Source organism: Conger conger, unplaced genomic scaffold (genome assembly GCF_963514075.1).
Source record: "Conger conger unplaced genomic scaffold, fConCon1.1 SCAFFOLD_79, whole genome shotgun sequence".
NCBI lineage: Eukaryota > Metazoa > Chordata > Actinopteri > Anguilliformes > Congridae > Conger > Conger conger.
In genome coordinates, this window is record NW_026890533.1 from 100,313 (window position 1) to 117,272 (window position 16,960).

The window sequence follows — 16,960 nt, forward strand, 5'->3', positions numbered from 1 at the left end:
TTCATGAGAGCTCTCGCTGACTGCCGGGTCTTCGCTTACGGCCACACCGCGCTGAGAACGCCCGATCTCGTCTGATCTCGGAAGCTAAGCAACGTCGGGCCTGGTTAGTACTTGGATGGGAGACCGCCTGGGAATACCAGGTGCTGTGAGCATTTTACCAGCGAAATCAATGTAAATTATCGTATTTTGGACATTGTTTGAAATAACGACCTTACTTCCTTAAAAAAGAATTATACAAAGTTAGTTTCTAGGCGTTTATTCATGAGAGCTCTCGCTGACTGCCGGGTCTTCGCTTACGGCCACACCGCGCTGAGAACGCCGGATCTCGTCTGATCTCGGAAGCTAAGCAACGTCGGGCCTGGTTAGTACTTGGATGGGAGACCGCCTGGGAATACCAGGTGCTGTGAGCATTTTACCAGCGAAATCAATGTAAATTATCGTATTTTGGACATTGTTTGAAATAACGACCTTACTTCCTTAAAAAAGAATTATACAAAGTTAGTTTCTAGGCGTTTATTCATGAGAGCTCTCGCTGACTGCCGGGTCTTCGCTTACGGCCACACCGCGCTGAGAACGCCCGATCTCGTCTGATCTCGGAAGCTAAGCAACGTCGGGCCTGGTTAGTACTTGGATGGGAGACAGCCTGGGAATACCAGGTGCTGTGAGCATTTTACCAGCGAAATCAATGTACATTATCGTATTTTGGACATTGTTTGAAATAACGACCTTACTTCCTTAAAAAAGAATTATACAAAGTTAGTTTCTAGGCGTTTATTCATGAGAGCTCTCGCTGACTGCCGGGTCTTCGCTTACGGCCACACCGCGCTGAGAACGCCCGATCTCGTCTGATCTCGGAAGCTAAGCAACGTCGGGCCTGGTTAGTACTTGGATGGGAGACCGCCTGGGAATACCAGGTGCTGTGAGCATTTTACCAGCGAAATCAATGTAAATTATCGTATTTTGGACATTGTTTGAAATAACGACCTTACTTCCTTAAAAAAGAATTATACAAAGTTAGTTTCTAGGCGTTTATTCATGAGAGCTCTCGCTGACTGCCGGGTCTTCGCTTACGGCCACACCGCGCTGAGAACGCCCGATCTCGTCTGATCTCGGAAGCTAAGCAACGTCGGGCCTGGTTAGTACTTGGATGGGAGACCGCCTGGGAATACCAGGTGCTGTGAGCATTTTACCAGCGAAATCAATGTAAATTATCGTATTTTGGACATTGTTTGAAATAACGACCTTACTTCCTTAAAAAAGAATTATACAAAGTTAGTTTCTAGGCGTTTATTCATGAGAGCTCTCGCTGACTGCCGGGTCTTCGCTTACGGCCACACCGCGCTGAGAACGCCCGATCTCGTCTGATCTCGGAAGCTAAGCAACGTCGGGCCTGGTTAGTACTTGGATGGGAGACCGCCTGGGAATACCAGGTGCTGTGAGCATTTTACCAGCGAAATCAATGTAAATTATCGTATTTTGGACATTGTTTGAAATAACGACCTTACTTCCTTAAAAAAGAATTATACAAAGTTAGTTTCTAGGCGTTTATTCATGAGAGCTCTCGCTGACTGCCGGGTCTTCGCTTACGGCCACACCGCGCTGAGAACGCCCGATCTCGTCTGATCTCGGAAGCTAAGCAACGTCGGGCCTGGTTAGTACTTGGATGGGAGACCGCCTGGGAATACCAGGTGCTGTGAGCATTTTACCAGCGAAATCAATGTACATTATCGTATTTTGGACATTGTTTGAAATAACGACCTTACTTCCTTAAAAAAGAATTATACAAAGTTAGTTTCTAGGCGTTTATTCATGAGAGCTCTCGCTGACTGCCGGGTCTTCGCTTACGGCCACACCGCGCTGAGAACGCCCGATCTCGTCTGATCTCGGAAGCTAAGCAACGTCGGGCCTGGTTAGTACTTGGATGGGAGACCGCCTGGGAATACCAGGTGCTGTGAGCATTTTACCAGCGAAATCAATGTAAATTATCGTATTTTGGACATTGTTTGAAATAACGACCTTACTTCCTTAAAAAAGAATTATACAAAGTTAGTTTCTAGGCGTTTATTCATGAGAGCTCTCGCTGACTGCCGGGTCTTCGCTTACGGCCACACCGCGCTGAGAACGCCCGATCTCGTCTGATCTCGGAAGCTAAGCAACGTCGGGCCTGGTTAGTACTTGGATGGGAGACCGCCTGGGAATACCAGGTGCTGTGAGCATTTTACCAGCGAAATCAATGTAAATTATCGTATTTTGGACATTGTTTGAAATAACGACCTTACTTCCTTAAAAAAGAATTATACAAAGTTAGTTTCTAGGCGTTTATTCATGAGAGCTCTCGCTGACTGCCAGGTCTTCGCTTACGGCCACACCGCGCTGAGAACGCCCGATCTCGTCTGATCTCGGAAGCTAAGCAACGTCGGGCCTGGTTAGTACTTGGATGGGAGACCGCCTGGGAATACCAGGTGCTGTGAGCATTTTACCAGCGAAATCAATGTAAATTATCGTATTTTGGACATTGTTTGAAATAACGACCTTACTTCCTTAAAAAAGAATTATACAAAGTTAGTTTCTAGGCGTTTATTCATGAGAGCTCTCGCTGACTGCCGGGTCTTCGCTTACGGCCACACCGCGCTGAGAACGCCGGATCTCGTCTGATCTCGGAAGCTAAGCAACGTCGGGCCTGGTTAGTACTTGGATGGGAGACCGCCTGGGAATACCAGGTGCTGTGAGCATTTTACCAGCGAAATCAATGTAAATTATCGTATTTTGGACATTGTTTGAAATAACGACCTTACTTCCTTAAAAAAGAATTATACAAAGTTAGTTTCTAGGCGTTTATTCATGAGAGCTCTCGCTGACTGCCGGGTCTTCGCTTACGGCCACACCGCGCTGAGAACGCCCGATCTCGTCTGATCTCGGAAGCTAAGCAACGTCGGGCCTGGTTAGTACTTGGATGGGAGACAGCCTGGGAATACCAGGTGCTGTGAGCATTTTACCAGCGAAATCAATGTACATTATCGTATTTTGGACATTGTTTGAAATAACGACCTTACTTCCTTAAAAAAGAATTATACAAAGTTAGTTTCTAGGCGTTTATTCATGAGAGCTCTCGCTGACTGCCGGGTCTTCGCTTACGGCCACACCGCGCTGAGAACGCCCGATCTCGTCTGATCTCGGAAGCTAAGCAACGTCGGGCCTGGTTAGTACTTGGATGGGAGACCGCCTGGGAATACCAGGTGCTGTGAGCATTTTACCAGCGAAATCAATGTAAATTATCGTATTTTGGACATTGTTTGAAATAACGACCTTACTTCCTTAAAAAAGAATTATACAAAGTTAGTTTCTAGGCGTTTATTCATGAGAGCTCTCGCTGACTGCCGGGTCTTCGCTTACGGCCACACCGCGCTGAGAACGCCCGATCTCGTCTGATCTCGGAAGCTAAGCAACGTCGGGCCTGGTTAGTACTTGGATGGGAGACCGCCTGGGAATACCAGGTGCTGTGAGCATTTTACCAGCGAAATCAATGTAAATTATCGTATTTTGGACATTGTTTGAAATAACGACCTTACTTCCTTAAAAAAGAATTATACAAAGTTAGTTTCTAGGCGTTTATTCATGAGAGCTCTCGCTGACTGCCGGGTCTTCGCTTACGGCCACACCGCGCTGAGAACGCCCGATCTCGTCTGATCTCGGAAGCTAAGCAACGTCGGGCCTGGTTAGTACTTGGATGGGAGACCGCCTGGGAATACCAGGTGCTGTGAGCATTTTACCAGCGAAATCAATGTAAATTATCGTATTTTGGACATTGTTTGAAATAACGACCTTACTTCCTTAAAAAAGAATTATACAAAGTTAGTTTCTAGGCGTTTATTCATGAGAGCTCTCGCTGACTGCCGGGTCTTCGCTTACGGCCACACCGCGCTGAGAACGCCCGATCTCGTCTGATCTCGGAAGCTAAGCAACGTCGGGCCTGGTTAGTACTTGGATGGGAGACCGCCTGGGAATACCAGGTGCTGTGAGCATTTTACCAGCGAAATCAATGTACATTATCGTATTTTGGACATTGTTTGAAATAACGACCTTACTTCCTTAAAAAAGAATTATACAAAGTTAGTTTCTAGGCGTTTATTCATGAGAGCTCTCGCTGACTGCCGGGTCTTCGCTTACGGCCACACCGCGCTGAGAACGCCCGATCTCGTCTGATCTCGGAAGCTAAGCAACGTCGGGCCTGGTTAGTACTTGGATGGGAGACCGCCTGGGAATACCAGGTGCTGTGAGCATTTTACCAGCGAAATCAATGTAAATTATCGTATTTTGGACATTGTTTGAAATAACGACCTTACTTCCTTAAAAAAGAATTATACAAAGTTAGTTTCTAGGCGTTTATTCATGAGAGCTCTCGCTGACTGCCGGGTCTTCGCTTACGGCCACACCGCGCTGAGAACGCCCGATCTCGTCTGATCTCGGAAGCTAAGCAACGTCGGGCCTGGTTAGTACTTGGATGGGAGACCGCCTGGGAATACCAGGTGCTGTGAGCATTTTACCAGCGAAATCAATGTAAATTATCGTATTTTGGACATTGTTTGAAATAACGACCTTACTTCCTTAAAAAAGAATTATACAAAGTTAGTTTCTAGGCGTTTATTCATGAGAGCTCTCGCTGACTGCCGGGTCTTCGCTTACGGCCACACCGCGCTGAGAACGCCCGATCTCGTCTGATCTCGGAAGCTAAGCAACGTCGGGCCTGGTTAGTACTTGGATGGGAGACCGCCTGGGAATACCAGGTGCTGTGAGCATTTTACCAGCGAAATCAATGTAAATTATCGTATTTTGGACATTGTTTGAAATAACGACCTTACTTCCTTAAAAAAGAATTATACAAAGTTAGTTTCTAGGCGTTTATTCATGAGAGCTCTCGCTGACTGCCGGGTCTTCGCTTACGGCCACACCGCGCTGAGAACGCCCGATCTCGTCTGATCTCGGAAGCTAAGCAACGTCGGGCCTGGTTAGTACTTGGATGGGAGACCGCCTGGGAATACCAGGTGCTGTGAGCATTTTACCAGCGAAATCAATGTACATTATCGTATTTTGGACATTGTTTGAAATAACGACCTTACTTCCTTAAAAAAGAATTATACAAAGTTAGTTTCTAGGCGTTTATTCATGAGAGCTCTCGCTGACTGCCGGGTCTTCGCTTACGGCCACACCGCGCTGAGAACGCCCGATCTCGTCTGATCTCGGAAGCTAAGCAACGTCGGGCCTGGTTAGTACTTGGATGGGAGACCGCCTGGGAATACCAGGTGCTGTGAGCATTTTACCAGCGAAATCAATGTACATTATCGTATTTTGGACATTGTTTGAAATAACGACCTTACTTCCTTAAAAAAGAATTATACAAAGTTAGTTTCTAGGCGTTTATTCATGAGAGCTCTCGCTGACTGCCGGGTCTTCGCTTACGGCCACACCGCGCTGAGAACGCCCGATCTCGTCTGATCTCGGAAGCTAAGCAACGTCGGGCCTGGTTAGTACTTGGATGGGAGACCGCCTGGGAATACCAGGTGCTGTGAGCATTTTACCAGCGAAATCAATGTAAATTATCGTATTTTGGACATTGTTTGAAATAACGACCTTACTTCCTTAAAAAAGAATTATACAAAGTTAGTTTCTAGGCGTTTATTCATGAGAGCTCTCGCTGACTGCCGGGTCTTCGCTTACGGCCACACCGCGCTGAGAACGCCCGATCTCGTCTGATCTCGGAAGCTAAGCAACGTCGGGCCTGGTTAGTACTTGGATGGGAGACCGCCTGGGAATACCAGGTGCTGTGAGCATTTTACCAGCGAAATCAATGTAAATTATCGTATTTTGGACATTGTTTGAAATAACGACCTTACTTCCTTAAAAAAGAATTATACAAAGTTAGTTTCTAGGCGTTTATTCATGAGAGCTCTCGCTGACTGCCGGGTCTTCGCTTACGGCCACACCGCGCTGAGAACGCCCGATCTCGTCTGATCTCGGAAGCTAAGCAACGTCGGGCCTGGTTAGTACTTGGATGGGAGACAGCCTGGGAATACCAGGTGCTGTGAGCATTTTACCAGCGAAATCAATGTAAATTATCGTATTTTGGACATTGTTTGAAATAACGACCTTACTTCCTTAAAAAAGAATTATACAAAGTTAGTTTCTAGGCGTTTATTCATGAGAGCTCTCGCTGACTGCCGGGTCTTCGCTTACGGCCACACCGCGCTGAGAACGCCCGATCTCGTCTGATCTCGGAAGCTAAGCAACGTCGGGCCTGGTTAGTACTTGGATGGGAGACCGCCTGGGAATACCAGGTGCTGTGAGCATTTTACCAGCGAAATCAATGTACATTATCGTATTTTGGACATTGTTTGAAATAACGACCTTACTTCCTTAAAAAAGAATTATACAAAGTTAGTTTCTAGGCGTTTATTCATGAGAGCTCTCGCTGACTGCCGGGTCTTCGCTTACGGCCACACCGCGCTGAGAACGCCGGATCTCGTCTGATCTCGGAAGCTAAGCAACGTCGGGCCTGGTTAGTACTTGGATGGGAGACCGCCTGGGAATACCAGGTGCTGTGAGCATTTTACCAGCGAAATCAATGTAAATTATCGTATTTTGGACATTGTTTGAAATAACGACCTTACTTCCTTAAAAAAGAATTATACAAAGTTAGTTTCTAGGCGTTTATTCATGAGAGCTCTCGCTGACTGCCGGGTCTTCGCTTACGGCCACACCGCGCTGAGAACGCCCGATCTCGTCTGATCTCGGAAGCTAAGCAACGTCGGGCCTGGTTAGTACTTGGATGGGAGACAGCCTGGGAATACCAGGTGCTGTGAGCATTTTACCAGCGAAATCAATGTACATTATCGTATTTTGGACATTGTTTGAAATAACGACCTTACTTCCTTAAAAAAGAATTACACAAAGTTAGTTTCTAGGCGTTTATTCATGAGAGCTCTCGCTGACTGCCGGGTCTTCGCTTACGGCCACACCGCGCTGAGAACGCCCGATCTCGTCTGATCTCGGAAGCTAAGCAACGTCGGGCCTGGTTAGTACTTGGATGGGAGACCGCCTGGGAATACCAGGTGCTGTGAGCATTTTACCAGCGAAATCAATGTAAATTATCGTATTTTGGACATTGTTTGAAATAACGACCTTACTTCCTTAAAAAAGAATTATACAAAGTTAGTTTCTAGGCGTTTATTCATGAGAGCTCTCGCTGACTGCCGGGTCTTCGCTTACGGCCACACCGCGCTGAGAACGCCCGATCTCGTCTGATCTCGGAAGCTAAGCAACGTCGGGCCTGGTTAGTACTTGGATGGGAGACCGCCTGGGAATACCAGGTGCTGTGAGCATTTTACCAGCGAAATCAATGTAAATTATCGTATTTTGGACATTGTTTGAAATAACGACCTTACTTCCTTAAAAAAGAATTATACAAAGTTAGTTTCTAGGCGTTTATTCATGAGAGCTCTCGCTGACTGCCGGGTCTTCGCTTACGGCCACACCGCGCTGAGAACGCCCGATCTCGTCTGATCTCGGAAGCTAAGCAACGTCGGGCCTGGTTAGTACTTGGATGGGAGACCGCCTGGGAATACCAGGTGCTGTGAGCATTTTACCAGCGAAATCAATGTAAATTATCGTATTTTGGACATTGTTTGAAATAACGACCTTACTTCCTTAAAAAAGAATTATACAAAGTTAGTTTCTAGGCGTTTATTCATGAGAGCTCTCGCTGACTGCCGGGTCTTCGCTTACGGCCACACCGCGCTGAGAACGCCCGATCTCGTCTGATCTCGGAAGCTAAGCAACGTCGGGCCTGGTTAGTACTTGGATGGGAGACCGCCTGGGAATACCAGGTGCTGTGAGCATTTTACCAGCGAAATCAATGTACATTATCGTATTTTGGACATTGTTTGAAATAACGACCTTACTTCCTTAAAAAAGAATTATACAAAGTTAGTTTCTAGGCGTTTATTCATGAGAGCTCTCGCTGACTGCCGGGTCTTCGCTTACGGCCACACCGCGCTGAGAACGCCCGATCTCGTCTGATCTCGGAAGCTAAGCAACGTCGGGCCTGGTTAGTACTTGGATGGGAGACCGCCTGGGAATACCAGGTGCTGTGAGCATTTTACCAGCGAAATCAATGTACATTATCGTATTTTGGACATTGTTTGAAATAACGACCTTACTTCCTTAAAAAAGAATTATACAAAGTTAGTTTCTAGGCGTTTATTCATGAGAGCTCTCGCTGACTGCCGGGTCTTCGCTTACGGCCACACCGCGCTGAGAACGCCCGATCTCGTCTGATCTCGGAAGCTAAGCAACGTCGGGCCTGGTTAGTACTTGGATGGGAGACCGCCTGGGAATACCAGGTGCTGTGAGCATTTTACCAGCGAAATCAATGTACATTATCGTATTTTGGACATTGTTTGAAATAACGACCTTACTTCCTTAAAAAAGAATTATACAAAGTTAGTTTCTAGGCGTTTATTCATGAGAGCTCTCGCTGACTGCCGGGTCTTCGCTTACGGCCACACCGCGCTGAGAACGCCCGATCTCGTCTGATCTCGGAAGCTAAGCAACGTCGGGCCTGGTTAGTACTTGGATGGGAGACCGCCTGGGAATACCAGGTGCTGTGAGCATTTTACCAGCGAAATCAATGTACATTATCGTATTTTGGACATTGTTTGAAATAACGACCTTACTTCCTTAAAAAAGAATTATACAAAGTTAGTTTCTAGGCGTTTATTCATGAGAGCTCTCGCTGACTGCCGGGTCTTCGCTTACGGCCACACCGCGCTGAGAACGCCCGATCTCGTCTGATCTCGGAAGCTAAGCAACGTCGGGCCTGGTTAGTACTTGGATGGGAGACCGCCTGGGAATACCAGGTGCTGTGAGCATTTTACCAGCGAAATCAATGTACATTATCGTATTTTGGACATTGTTTGAAATAACGACCTTACTTCCTTAAAAAAGAATTATACAAAGTTAGTTTCTAGGCGTTTATTCATGAGAGCTCTCGCTGACTGCCGGGTCTTCGCTTACGGCCACACCGCGAGAACGCCAGATCTCGTGAGACCGGAAGTGATTGGAGACGCGCGAAGCTGCGAATTGTTTGGTCAGCTGCGTTTGCTTTTGCGGAAAAGTTTGGAAATCGTAAAAGTTTCAACAAATACATAGTGCGTACGGTTGGCTCGCTCTCCCCCGACAGCTCTGCTGTTTGGGGGAAGAAAAACGAGGAGAATGGAGACCGGGAAATCAAAGACGGCAGGAAGGAAGGAGACGAACACGGAGGAAGGAAAGACGGAGGCGCCGGTAAGAAACTTCGACAAAGCTCTTACCTTGAGTGTGGAGATTGAAGGAGATGAAATTATTTCGATGATGGAATTACTGAGAGCGACGAAGGATGTGTGTGGAAACGTGATCGGTTGCCGGTTTAAAGCGGCCAAGAAATATGAGATTACGATGAATAACGTAAAAGGTAAAGAAAGGCTAATGGACGGTTTTAAAATTAAAAACTGCAGAATCATGGCTAGAGAAGTGGTCAATGACGAGCTAATGGTCTCCTTTCTAAACCTACCGACATATATCGAAGACAAAGACATTTTAAATAAACTTACCGAATGGGGAGTAAAGGCGTTATCGCCGATTAAGAGAAGGATGTGGCCGGGAACGGATATCGCGGACGGTACAAGATTCCTTAGAGTAAAATTTAATGAGACGGTAAAGTCACTGCCGTACTCGACAAAGTTTGAAACTATGGAAGGGATACAGTTCTTCCGAGTGATACATGACAGGCAGCTAAAGGTGTGCAGGCTATGTGTGCAGCCTGGCCACATACTGAGAGAGTGTCCGGACTTTCGATGCTTCAAATGTGGGAAGCAGGGGCACTATGCACGAGAGTGCCTGGACGTGTGTGAAATATGCTTCCGGAAAAAGAATGAATGCAGGTGCGCGGACAGAGAGGAGGAAAAAGAGGAAGACTCCTCTCAGATGGAAGGGGAGATGGAGGAGGAGGAGGAGGAAGGTGAGGCTGCCGTAGTGGAGAGGGAGAGCCATGATGGAGTGAGAGAACGCGGGGTCCGAGAGGCTGTGCGTCAGAGGAGTGGAGGGCTGCAAGAGACCGCTGTGCGTCAGAGGAGTGGAGGGCTGCAAGAGACCGAGGCGCGTGCAAAGACGGCGAGAGCGGCTCCTGCTATGGAGAGGAAAGAGGCGAAAGAGACGGTGGATGGACAAAAGGAGAAAGAAAGTGGCGAGAAGGGAAAAGCAACAGGCGACGAAATGCCGGAGAGCCAGGACATGGACAGCCTGACGGACACGGATGAAGAAACGAGAGTTCTGACGGCGCAGATTTTGGCTGCGAGGAAAAGGGGACTGGATATGACTGGGAAACACGGGAAAGGACGAGACAAGAGTGGAAAGGTAAAGAAGAAAACTTTCTGATTATAGAAAATTATTTTATGAACTGTCTTGCTACAATGATCAAAATAACATCTTTTAATGTAAACGGAATAAGGAACATGACGAAATTTGAGCAAACAATAACTGTCTGTAGTTCTGAAATCATATGTTTACAAGAAACTAATTGGGATGATAGCAAGATGGATGAAATGGGAAAAAGATGGGACGGAATGATTTTTGCGAGCAATGGTAGCGAACGGTCGTGTGGGGTTGCTATCCTAATAAAAAAGGGCTATACGCGAAACATTCAAAAAACATATAATGATACGAGCGGGCGGGTTATCATAATTGATTTCGAATACCTCGGGAAAATGTACAAACTAGTTAATATATATGCACCAAATGTAGAGTCCGATAGGAGGGATTTTTTCAAACAACTGAAACCTCTATGTATTGGAAACTGCATCGTAATCGGGGATTTTAATGTATGGTGTAGTCGGCTGGACGCTTCGCGATGTGCCAATTTTAAATGGGACACGTCACGAAGAGAATTGTATAGTATGATGACGGATAATAGACTTATGGATGTGTGGAGAATAGAGAACCCAGCGAAAAAAGTTTTTTCGAGAAGGCAGGTGGTGATGGGTGAATTAAAGCAAAGTAGGATTGACCTATGCCTGATAAAAGACAGTATTGTAAATGATTTTAAAAATATGGAATATAAATTTACAACAATTAGTGATCATGCTGTACTGTCATTAATAATGTGTGCAGGGCAAGAGAAACAAAGAGGAGGGACGTGGTGTCTAAATGTGTGCCTGTTAAAAGAGAGAGGTTATAGAGAAATAATTGAGAAGTGCATTAGGGAGGAATATGAAAGTGAAGTAAAAGGCATAGATATTGGCCTATGGTGGGAGGCCCTTAAGGCTAAAATTAAAAAAGTAAGTATAAGATATGCAAAGCATAGGAATTTTAAAGAAAAGATAAAGGAAAAGGAAATTAGAGAGAGAATGCTAAGAGAGATGGAGAGGTCAGAGGAGGAAAATGACTATAACATAGAGGAGTATGTTAAATTAAGGGCGGAGCTGCAGACGCATGAGGAGAGAAGATGTATGGGGGCTATAATGAGGAGTAAGGCAAAGAATGTGATAGAAGGGGAGAAGTGTACTTCCTTCTTCCTTGGTATGGAAAAAAAGCGGCAAACGAAAAACAGAATTGAAGAACTAGAAGATGAAACGGGTGAGAAAGTTAATGATCTTGTAGGTGTCCTAGAGATTGTTGAGGCCTTTTATAAAAACCTTTTTAAAAAAACTGGCAGCGACAAGGAGAGTAGGGAGAGAGTATTAGAGAAGGTAAGAATGAGAATATCTGAGGGAGAGAGTGAGGACTGTGACAAAACAATTGAATTGGATGAAATTAAAACGGCAATAATGAGCGCCCAAGCCCGTAAAAGCCCGGGATTAGATGGTTTGCCGAACGATTTTTACAAAACGTTTGTTGATATCCTAGCGCCAATTTTACTGGAAGTATTCAGATACATGGAGGATAAGAATGTGGTCCCGGAGTCAATGGCAACGGGAGTCATAACTATAATTTATAAAAATCAAGGAAGCAGGCATAGGCTAGAAAATTACCGGCCTATAAGCCTGCTGAGTAGTGACTACAAAATAGTGGCAAAGGTATTGGCGAACAGGTTAAAAGGGGTGCTGGGGAGCATAATTGCCCCAACGCAAACATACAGTGTCCCAGGAAGAGACATAGCAGACATCAGCTGCTCAATAAGGGATGTGGTGAAATATATGAACACAAACAACAATGAAGGTGGCATTGTGTTGGCAGTTGATCTGAACAAAGCCTTTGACAGGGTGGAACATGAATATTTGACAGAAACAATGAGAAAATATGGTTTTGGAAAAAGAATGGTGACTTGGATAGAGCTTTTATATAGAAATGCTAAAAGCTGTGTGAAATGTAATGGAGTTTTAACGGATACTTTCCCATTAGAAAGATCGGTGAGGCAAGGCTGTCCCCTATCTGCATTACTATATTGTATCTCTGCAGAACCGCTGGCAGACCTGGTTAAAAGTGACGGAGGGATAAGAGGGGTAAGCATACCGGGTGGAGGCTGTAGCCTTGTTTATCAGTATGCGGATGACACTACCTTCACTGTGAAAGATGAAGATAGTGTCAAACGGATCATGGAACTAATACATACTTATGGTAGAGCATCGGGGGCAAAAATAAATGTAAATAAATCCAAAATGATGTATGTAGGTAGAGTTGAAAGAAAGGGATGTGGAATAGATTTTAAAATTGCAAAAGATTTTATTAAGATCTTGGGCATAAATATAGGAAGCAACGAAAAGGAGGCTAGGGATTTGACGTGGACAGGGTGTGTGAATAAAATAAAGCAAACACTGAACTTTTGGAAACAAAGGGGCCTACACCTAAAAGGGAAAGTAATTGTGTGTAACACTTTGATGACATCAAAGCTGATATACGCATTAGGAGTACTTGACATGCGAGAATGGGTAACAAATGAAATAAACGGAATAATATCAAACTTTTTATGGGATGGGAAAGGGGTGAAAATATCACACAAAACCCTAATGGCTGAACACAAAATGGGAGGATTAAGATTGATAGACCTGAAGCTAAAGAAGAAGGCCATAAGAATAAAGACCATTCAAAAATACCTGTTTGGAACGGTTGACTACGGTTGGAAGGACTTTTTTAAAGATTTTCTAGACCAAAGTGGAGGTTGTAAGGACTATGGCTTACTTATGAGTTTAAAAAAAACACTAATGGAGAATATTCCCAATTTTTACAAGGAGGTGTTTGAAGCATGGGCGGGAATAATTAAAAAGGCAAAGTACGGATGTGAAGAGGTGGATACGGTTTTAAATCACCCGGTTTTTCTTAATCAGAAAGTGATGAATGATGGCAATGTACTGTACAATAAGGCGTTTATTGGTGCAGGTTTAGGACAGGTGAAAGAGTACATGTATGAAGTGAAACCGGGGTTTTTACCTGTACAGGCGATATTTGACACCGTACGTGAGTATAACGAAGAGATAAGATTTGGAACTGTGAAAAATGTTTTTATGAAAATAAAAGGGAGTATACCCAGAGAGTGGGTAAAATTAATAAATGACGGGATTGGAAAAAGAAAAGAAGACTCGGTAAAGTTTCCTGACGTGACTGTCGAAGGGAATACAATGAGAATGGAACTAAAAACAATGAAAGTGAAACATATATACAAAGTAATGACAGAGAATGAAGTTAAAGAGCCAACGTCAGAAAAATTTTGGGGAGGAATATTTCCAGACTTAAACCAAAAAGAAATGTGGGATAATTTGAATGTCAAATACAACGGAAGTGAATGTGAAAATAATGATTTTAAAATAAGACACAACAGAGTATATACAAATATAGTTTTACATCAAATTGATAAAAACAATAAAAGGGAATGTGATGTATGCAATGAACAACCAGAAACTCTGTTGCATATGATGTTGGAATGTGAGGACCTGAAAAGTTTTTACTCTGAATTGAGAAAATGTCTGGTGAAAAATTGGGTGAAATTATGTATCGGACGCTTTGAATGGAGGAAACTGATTTTGTTTGGTGTGTGGAAAAAAAGGAAAAAGAAAGGCAATATGAACCTGCTGAACTACGTACTGAGTCATGCAAGATACGCAATTATTTCAAGAAGAAATATGGCGCATTTTGAAGGGAAAAAAATCAGCGCATGGGTCTTGTTTGAATCAATGGTAAAAAGAAACATAAAATTGTTGTATGAATATGGACAAATTGATTTTGCGGAATGGTTTGTTGAAGGCAGTAACTTTGTGACAGTGACAAATGAAGGGAAAATACAATTTAATTTCTAAAGTATTATGGATTATGATTTATTAAAAGTTTGGTTTGTAAATAGTTTATTGGATAAACATCAGATATGAACTGTATATAATGGATATAATAGAAAAATGAAGCATGTATGATGTATATGACAAATGTGAAATTATTCTTTTTGTTTGTTTTGTCCTAAAAGTTTTTAAAATGTAAAATGTAAATATGGAAAATAAAATTTTTATAAAAAAAAAAAAGAACGCCCGATCTCGTCTGATCTCGGAAGCTAAGCAACGTCGGGCCTGGTTAGTACTTGGATGGGAGACCGCCTGGGAATACCAGGTGCTGTGAGCATTTTACCAGCGAAATCAATGTACATTATCGTATTTTGGACATTGTTTGAAATAACGACCTTACTTCCTTAAAAAAGAATTATACAAAGTTAGTTTCTAGGCGTTTATTCATGAGAGCTCTCGCTGACTGCCGGGTCTTCGCTTACGGCCACACCGCGCTGAGAACGCCCGATCTCGTCTGATCTCGGAAGCTAAGCAACGTCGGGCCTGGTTAGTACTTGGATGGGAGACCGCCTGGGAATACCAGGTGCTGTGAGCATTTTACCAGCGAAATCAATGTAAATTATCGTATTTTGGACATTGTTTGAAATAACGACCTTACTTCCTTAAAAAAGAATTATACAAAGTTAGTTTCTAGGCGTTTATTCATGAGAGCTCTCGCTGACTGCCGGGTCTTCGCTTACGGCCACACCGCGCTGAGAACGCCCGATCTCGTCTGATCTCGTAAGCTAAGCAACGTCGGGCCTGGTTAGTACTTGGATGGGAGACCGCCTGGGAATACCAGGTGCTGTGAGCATTTTACCAGCGAAATCAATGTACATTATCGTATTTTGGACATTGTTTGAAATAACGACCTTACTTCCTTAAAAAAGAATTATACAAAGTTAGTTTCTAGGCGTTTATTCATGAGAGCTCTCGCTGACTGCCGGGTCTTCGCTTACGGCCACACCGCGCTGAGAACGCCCGATCTCGTCTGATCTCGGAAGCTAAGCAACGTCGGGCCTGGTTAGTACTTGGATGGGAGACCGCCTGGGAATACCAGGTGCTGTGAGCATTTTACCAGCGAAATCAATGTACATTATCGTATTTTGGACATTGTTTGAAATAACGACCTTACTTCCTTAAAAAAGAATTATACAAAGTTAGTTTCTAGGCGTTTATTCATGAGAGCTCTCGCTGACTGCCGGGTCTTCGCTTACGGCCACACCGCGCTGAGAACGCCCGATCTCGTCTGATCTCGGAAGCTAAGCAACGTCGGGCCTGGTTAGTACTTGGATGGGAGACCGCCTGGGAATACCAGGTGCTGTGAGCATTTTACCAGCGAAATCAATGTACATTATCGTATTTTGGACATTGTTTGAAATAACGACCTTACTTCCTTAAAAAAGAATTATACAAAGTTAGTTTCTAGGCGTTTATTCATGAGAGCTCTCGCTGACTGCCGGGTCTTCGCTTACGGCCACACCGCGCTGAGAACGCCCGATCTCGTCTGATCTCGGAAGCTAAGCAACGTCGGGCCTGGTTAGTACTTGGATGGGAGACAGCCTGGGAATACCAGGTGCTGTGAGCATTTTACCAGCGAAATCAATGTAAATTATCGTATTTTGGACATTGTTTGAAATAACGACCTTACTTCCTTAAAAAAGAATTATACAAAGTTAGTTTCTAGGCGTTTATTCATGAGAGCTCTCGCTGACTGCCGGGTCTTCGCTTACGGCCACACCGCGCTGAGAACGCCCGATCTCGTCTGATCTCGGAAGCTAAGCAACGTCGGGCCTGGTTAGTACTTGGACGGGAGACCGCCTGGGAATACCAGGTGCTGTGAGCATTTTACCAGCGAAATCAATGTAAATTATCGTATTTTGGACATTGTTTGAAATAACGACCTTACTTCCTTAAAAAAGAATTATACAAAGTTAGTTTCTAGGCGTTTATTCATGAGAGCTCTCGCTGACTGCCGGGTCTTCGCTTACGGCCACACCGCGCTGAGAACGCCCGATCTCGTCTGATCTCGGAAGCTAAGCAACGTCGGGCCTGGTTAGTACTTGGATGGGAGACCGCCTGGGAATACCAGGTGCTGTGAGCATTTTACCAGCGAAATCAATGTACATTATCGTATTTTGGACATTGTTTGAAATAACGACCTTACTTCCTTAAAAAAGAATTATACAAAGTTAGTTTCTAGGCGTTTATTCATGAGAGCTCTCGCTGACTGCCGGGTCTTCGCTTACGGCCACACCGTGCTGAGAACGCCCGATCTCGTCTGATCTCGGAAGCTAAGCAACGTCGGGCCTGGTTAGTACTTGGATGGGAGACCGCCTGGGAATACCAGGTGCTGTGAGCATTTTACCAGCGAAATCAATGTACATTATCGTATTTTGGACATTGTTTGAAATAACGACCTTACTTCCTTAAAAAAGAATTATACAAAGTTAGTTTCTAGGCGTTTATTCATGAGAGCTCTCGCTGACTGCCGGGTCTTCGCTTACGGCCACACCGCGCTGAGAACGCCCGATCTCGTCTGATCTCGTAAGCTAAGCAACGTCGGGCCTGGTTAGTACTTGGATGGGAGACCGCCTGGGAATACCAGGTGCTGTGAGCATTTTACC

At 44.5% G+C, this 16,960-nt stretch overlaps 44 non-coding genes across 44 annotated transcripts; all 44 read left to right on the forward strand.

Annotated features, from left to right (window-relative positions):
• The first annotated feature begins 33 nt into the window (after positions 1 to 33).
• On the forward strand, positions 34 to 152 carry LOC133120866 (5S ribosomal RNA). The gene has a single exon (XR_009707686.1). It is a non-coding gene; the product is annotated as a 5S ribosomal RNA (ribosomal RNA).
• Positions 153 to 291: 139 nt separating this feature from the next.
• Positions 292 to 410, forward strand: LOC133121150 (5S ribosomal RNA). Its single transcript, XR_009707955.1, has one exon. It is a non-coding gene; the product is annotated as a 5S ribosomal RNA (ribosomal RNA).
• Positions 411 to 549: 139 nt separating this feature from the next.
• Positions 550 to 668, forward strand: LOC133120647 (5S ribosomal RNA). The gene has a single exon (XR_009707483.1). It is a non-coding gene; the product is annotated as a 5S ribosomal RNA (ribosomal RNA).
• A 139-nt stretch (positions 669 to 807) lies between these two features.
• LOC133120868 (5S ribosomal RNA) lies at positions 808 to 926 on the forward strand. Its single transcript, XR_009707688.1, has one exon. It is a non-coding gene; the product is annotated as a 5S ribosomal RNA (ribosomal RNA).
• Positions 927 to 1,065: 139 nt separating this feature from the next.
• On the forward strand, positions 1,066 to 1,184 carry LOC133120869 (5S ribosomal RNA). The gene has a single exon (XR_009707689.1). It is a non-coding gene; the product is annotated as a 5S ribosomal RNA (ribosomal RNA).
• A 139-nt stretch (positions 1,185 to 1,323) lies between these two features.
• LOC133120870 (5S ribosomal RNA) lies at positions 1,324 to 1,442 on the forward strand. The gene has a single exon (XR_009707690.1). It is a non-coding gene; the product is annotated as a 5S ribosomal RNA (ribosomal RNA).
• A 139-nt stretch (positions 1,443 to 1,581) lies between these two features.
• LOC133120871 (5S ribosomal RNA) lies at positions 1,582 to 1,700 on the forward strand. Its single transcript, XR_009707691.1, has one exon. It is a non-coding gene; the product is annotated as a 5S ribosomal RNA (ribosomal RNA).
• A 139-nt stretch (positions 1,701 to 1,839) lies between these two features.
• On the forward strand, positions 1,840 to 1,958 carry LOC133120872 (5S ribosomal RNA). Its single transcript, XR_009707692.1, has one exon. It is a non-coding gene; the product is annotated as a 5S ribosomal RNA (ribosomal RNA).
• Positions 1,959 to 2,097: 139 nt separating this feature from the next.
• On the forward strand, positions 2,098 to 2,216 carry LOC133120873 (5S ribosomal RNA). The gene has a single exon (XR_009707693.1). It is a non-coding gene; the product is annotated as a 5S ribosomal RNA (ribosomal RNA).
• A 139-nt stretch (positions 2,217 to 2,355) lies between these two features.
• Positions 2,356 to 2,474, forward strand: LOC133120874 (5S ribosomal RNA). Its single transcript, XR_009707694.1, has one exon. It is a non-coding gene; the product is annotated as a 5S ribosomal RNA (ribosomal RNA).
• Positions 2,475 to 2,613: 139 nt separating this feature from the next.
• On the forward strand, positions 2,614 to 2,732 carry LOC133121151 (5S ribosomal RNA). Its single transcript, XR_009707956.1, has one exon. It is a non-coding gene; the product is annotated as a 5S ribosomal RNA (ribosomal RNA).
• A 139-nt stretch (positions 2,733 to 2,871) lies between these two features.
• Positions 2,872 to 2,990, forward strand: LOC133120648 (5S ribosomal RNA). The gene has a single exon (XR_009707484.1). It is a non-coding gene; the product is annotated as a 5S ribosomal RNA (ribosomal RNA).
• A 139-nt stretch (positions 2,991 to 3,129) lies between these two features.
• LOC133120875 (5S ribosomal RNA) lies at positions 3,130 to 3,248 on the forward strand. Its single transcript, XR_009707695.1, has one exon. It is a non-coding gene; the product is annotated as a 5S ribosomal RNA (ribosomal RNA).
• A 139-nt stretch (positions 3,249 to 3,387) lies between these two features.
• On the forward strand, positions 3,388 to 3,506 carry LOC133120876 (5S ribosomal RNA). The gene has a single exon (XR_009707696.1). It is a non-coding gene; the product is annotated as a 5S ribosomal RNA (ribosomal RNA).
• A 139-nt stretch (positions 3,507 to 3,645) lies between these two features.
• Positions 3,646 to 3,764, forward strand: LOC133120877 (5S ribosomal RNA). The gene has a single exon (XR_009707697.1). It is a non-coding gene; the product is annotated as a 5S ribosomal RNA (ribosomal RNA).
• A 139-nt stretch (positions 3,765 to 3,903) lies between these two features.
• On the forward strand, positions 3,904 to 4,022 carry LOC133120879 (5S ribosomal RNA). The gene has a single exon (XR_009707699.1). It is a non-coding gene; the product is annotated as a 5S ribosomal RNA (ribosomal RNA).
• A 139-nt stretch (positions 4,023 to 4,161) lies between these two features.
• On the forward strand, positions 4,162 to 4,280 carry LOC133120880 (5S ribosomal RNA). The gene has a single exon (XR_009707700.1). It is a non-coding gene; the product is annotated as a 5S ribosomal RNA (ribosomal RNA).
• A 139-nt stretch (positions 4,281 to 4,419) lies between these two features.
• LOC133120881 (5S ribosomal RNA) lies at positions 4,420 to 4,538 on the forward strand. The gene has a single exon (XR_009707701.1). It is a non-coding gene; the product is annotated as a 5S ribosomal RNA (ribosomal RNA).
• Positions 4,539 to 4,677: 139 nt separating this feature from the next.
• LOC133120882 (5S ribosomal RNA) lies at positions 4,678 to 4,796 on the forward strand. The gene has a single exon (XR_009707702.1). It is a non-coding gene; the product is annotated as a 5S ribosomal RNA (ribosomal RNA).
• Positions 4,797 to 4,935: 139 nt separating this feature from the next.
• Positions 4,936 to 5,054, forward strand: LOC133120883 (5S ribosomal RNA). Its single transcript, XR_009707703.1, has one exon. It is a non-coding gene; the product is annotated as a 5S ribosomal RNA (ribosomal RNA).
• A 139-nt stretch (positions 5,055 to 5,193) lies between these two features.
• On the forward strand, positions 5,194 to 5,312 carry LOC133120884 (5S ribosomal RNA). Its single transcript, XR_009707704.1, has one exon. It is a non-coding gene; the product is annotated as a 5S ribosomal RNA (ribosomal RNA).
• Positions 5,313 to 5,451: 139 nt separating this feature from the next.
• LOC133120885 (5S ribosomal RNA) lies at positions 5,452 to 5,570 on the forward strand. The gene has a single exon (XR_009707705.1). It is a non-coding gene; the product is annotated as a 5S ribosomal RNA (ribosomal RNA).
• A 139-nt stretch (positions 5,571 to 5,709) lies between these two features.
• On the forward strand, positions 5,710 to 5,828 carry LOC133120886 (5S ribosomal RNA). The gene has a single exon (XR_009707706.1). It is a non-coding gene; the product is annotated as a 5S ribosomal RNA (ribosomal RNA).
• A 139-nt stretch (positions 5,829 to 5,967) lies between these two features.
• On the forward strand, positions 5,968 to 6,086 carry LOC133120649 (5S ribosomal RNA). The gene has a single exon (XR_009707485.1). It is a non-coding gene; the product is annotated as a 5S ribosomal RNA (ribosomal RNA).
• A 139-nt stretch (positions 6,087 to 6,225) lies between these two features.
• Positions 6,226 to 6,344, forward strand: LOC133120887 (5S ribosomal RNA). The gene has a single exon (XR_009707707.1). It is a non-coding gene; the product is annotated as a 5S ribosomal RNA (ribosomal RNA).
• A 139-nt stretch (positions 6,345 to 6,483) lies between these two features.
• On the forward strand, positions 6,484 to 6,602 carry LOC133121152 (5S ribosomal RNA). Its single transcript, XR_009707957.1, has one exon. It is a non-coding gene; the product is annotated as a 5S ribosomal RNA (ribosomal RNA).
• Positions 6,603 to 6,741: 139 nt separating this feature from the next.
• Positions 6,742 to 6,860, forward strand: LOC133120651 (5S ribosomal RNA). Its single transcript, XR_009707487.1, has one exon. It is a non-coding gene; the product is annotated as a 5S ribosomal RNA (ribosomal RNA).
• A 139-nt stretch (positions 6,861 to 6,999) lies between these two features.
• LOC133120888 (5S ribosomal RNA) lies at positions 7,000 to 7,118 on the forward strand. Its single transcript, XR_009707708.1, has one exon. It is a non-coding gene; the product is annotated as a 5S ribosomal RNA (ribosomal RNA).
• Positions 7,119 to 7,257: 139 nt separating this feature from the next.
• Positions 7,258 to 7,376, forward strand: LOC133120891 (5S ribosomal RNA). Its single transcript, XR_009707710.1, has one exon. It is a non-coding gene; the product is annotated as a 5S ribosomal RNA (ribosomal RNA).
• Positions 7,377 to 7,515: 139 nt separating this feature from the next.
• Positions 7,516 to 7,634, forward strand: LOC133120892 (5S ribosomal RNA). The gene has a single exon (XR_009707711.1). It is a non-coding gene; the product is annotated as a 5S ribosomal RNA (ribosomal RNA).
• A 139-nt stretch (positions 7,635 to 7,773) lies between these two features.
• Positions 7,774 to 7,892, forward strand: LOC133120893 (5S ribosomal RNA). The gene has a single exon (XR_009707712.1). It is a non-coding gene; the product is annotated as a 5S ribosomal RNA (ribosomal RNA).
• A 139-nt stretch (positions 7,893 to 8,031) lies between these two features.
• On the forward strand, positions 8,032 to 8,150 carry LOC133120894 (5S ribosomal RNA). The gene has a single exon (XR_009707713.1). It is a non-coding gene; the product is annotated as a 5S ribosomal RNA (ribosomal RNA).
• A 139-nt stretch (positions 8,151 to 8,289) lies between these two features.
• On the forward strand, positions 8,290 to 8,408 carry LOC133120895 (5S ribosomal RNA). The gene has a single exon (XR_009707714.1). It is a non-coding gene; the product is annotated as a 5S ribosomal RNA (ribosomal RNA).
• A 139-nt stretch (positions 8,409 to 8,547) lies between these two features.
• LOC133120897 (5S ribosomal RNA) lies at positions 8,548 to 8,666 on the forward strand. The gene has a single exon (XR_009707716.1). It is a non-coding gene; the product is annotated as a 5S ribosomal RNA (ribosomal RNA).
• Positions 8,667 to 8,805: 139 nt separating this feature from the next.
• On the forward strand, positions 8,806 to 8,924 carry LOC133120898 (5S ribosomal RNA). The gene has a single exon (XR_009707717.1). It is a non-coding gene; the product is annotated as a 5S ribosomal RNA (ribosomal RNA).
• Positions 8,925 to 14,770: 5,846 nt separating this feature from the next.
• Positions 14,771 to 14,889, forward strand: LOC133120899 (5S ribosomal RNA). Its single transcript, XR_009707718.1, has one exon. It is a non-coding gene; the product is annotated as a 5S ribosomal RNA (ribosomal RNA).
• Positions 14,890 to 15,028: 139 nt separating this feature from the next.
• LOC133121136 (5S ribosomal RNA) lies at positions 15,029 to 15,147 on the forward strand. Its single transcript, XR_009707942.1, has one exon. It is a non-coding gene; the product is annotated as a 5S ribosomal RNA (ribosomal RNA).
• A 139-nt stretch (positions 15,148 to 15,286) lies between these two features.
• On the forward strand, positions 15,287 to 15,405 carry LOC133120900 (5S ribosomal RNA). The gene has a single exon (XR_009707719.1). It is a non-coding gene; the product is annotated as a 5S ribosomal RNA (ribosomal RNA).
• Positions 15,406 to 15,544: 139 nt separating this feature from the next.
• LOC133120901 (5S ribosomal RNA) lies at positions 15,545 to 15,663 on the forward strand. Its single transcript, XR_009707720.1, has one exon. It is a non-coding gene; the product is annotated as a 5S ribosomal RNA (ribosomal RNA).
• Positions 15,664 to 15,802: 139 nt separating this feature from the next.
• Positions 15,803 to 15,921, forward strand: LOC133120652 (5S ribosomal RNA). Its single transcript, XR_009707488.1, has one exon. It is a non-coding gene; the product is annotated as a 5S ribosomal RNA (ribosomal RNA).
• A 139-nt stretch (positions 15,922 to 16,060) lies between these two features.
• On the forward strand, positions 16,061 to 16,179 carry LOC133121106 (5S ribosomal RNA). The gene has a single exon (XR_009707914.1). It is a non-coding gene; the product is annotated as a 5S ribosomal RNA (ribosomal RNA).
• A 139-nt stretch (positions 16,180 to 16,318) lies between these two features.
• LOC133120903 (5S ribosomal RNA) lies at positions 16,319 to 16,437 on the forward strand. The gene has a single exon (XR_009707722.1). It is a non-coding gene; the product is annotated as a 5S ribosomal RNA (ribosomal RNA).
• A 139-nt stretch (positions 16,438 to 16,576) lies between these two features.
• On the forward strand, positions 16,577 to 16,695 carry LOC133121075 (5S ribosomal RNA). The gene has a single exon (XR_009707885.1). It is a non-coding gene; the product is annotated as a 5S ribosomal RNA (ribosomal RNA).
• A 139-nt stretch (positions 16,696 to 16,834) lies between these two features.
• LOC133121138 (5S ribosomal RNA) lies at positions 16,835 to 16,953 on the forward strand. The gene has a single exon (XR_009707944.1). It is a non-coding gene; the product is annotated as a 5S ribosomal RNA (ribosomal RNA).
• Positions 16,954 to 16,960: the final 7 nt, after the last annotated feature.